Genomic DNA, 1359 nt, shown 5'->3' on the forward strand with positions numbered 1-1359 from the left:
CACAACACCGATTTTTAAACAGAGTTAGTTGTTTAATGTTTTTAACATAACCAGAACACAGATCCTAAATAGAATTAGTTGTTTAATTTTTGTAATATAACCAGAACACAGATGTTGAATAGAAGTAGATGGTTAATGTTTATAACATAAACAGAACACGGATCTCAAATAGAAGCATTTGTTTAATGTTTATAACATAACCAGAACACGGATCTTAAATAGAAGCATTTGTTTAATGTTTGTCACAAAACCAGAACACAGATCTTAAATAGAAGTAGTTGTTTAACGTTTGTAACATAACCAGAACACAGATCCTAAATAGAATTAGTTGTTTAATTTTTGTAACATAACCAGAACACAGATCTTCAATAGAAGTTTTTCTTTAATGTTTCTAACATAATTAGAATTTAGATCTTTGATAGAATTAGTTGTTTAATGTTTGTAACATAACCAGAACACAGATCTGAAAAAGAAGCATTTGTTTAATATTTGTAACATAACCAGAACACGGATCTTAAATAGAAGTAGTTGTGTAATGTTTGTAACATAACCAGAACACATATCTTAAATAGAATTAGTTGTTTAATGTTTGTAACATAATCAAAACACAGATCTTAAATAGAAGTAGTTGTTTAATATTTGTAACATAACATGAACTCGGATCGTAAATACAACATTTACTTATTATTTGTAACATAACCAAAACAAAGATCGTTAATAGAATTAGTTGTTTATTGTTTGTAATATAATCTGGACACAGATCTTGAATAGAAGAACATGTTTAATGTTTGAAACATAAGAAGAACATGGATCGTAAATAGAATAGTTGTTTAATATTTGTAACAACCAGAACACAGATCTTAAATAGAAGAAGTTGTTTAATGTTTGTAACATAACCAGAACACAGAACTTTAATAGAATTAATTGTTTAATGTTTGTAACATAACCAGAACACAGAACTTAAATATAACTAGTTGTTAAATGTTTGTAACATAACCAGAACACAGATCTCAAATAGAAGTAGTTGTTTAATATTTGTAACATAACCAGAACACAGAACTTTAATAGAATTAATTGTTTAATATTTGTAACATAACCAGAACACAGGTCATTAATAGAATTAGTCGTTTATTGTTTGTATCATAACCTGTACACAGATCTTACATAGAAGAACATGTTTAATGTTTTAACAAAACCAGAACACAGATCTTAAATAGAATTAGTTGTTTAATTTTTTGTAACATAACCACAACACGGATCTTAAATATAATTAGTTGTTTAATGTTTTAACAAAACCAGAACACAGATCTTAAACAGAATTAGTTGTTTAATTTTTGTAACATAACCACAACACGGATC

Source organism: Limulus polyphemus, unplaced genomic scaffold, assembly GCF_000517525.1.
Source record: "Limulus polyphemus unplaced genomic scaffold, Limulus_polyphemus-2.1.2 Scaffold5529, whole genome shotgun sequence".
Lineage (NCBI taxonomy): Eukaryota > Metazoa > Arthropoda > Merostomata > Xiphosura > Limulidae > Limulus > Limulus polyphemus.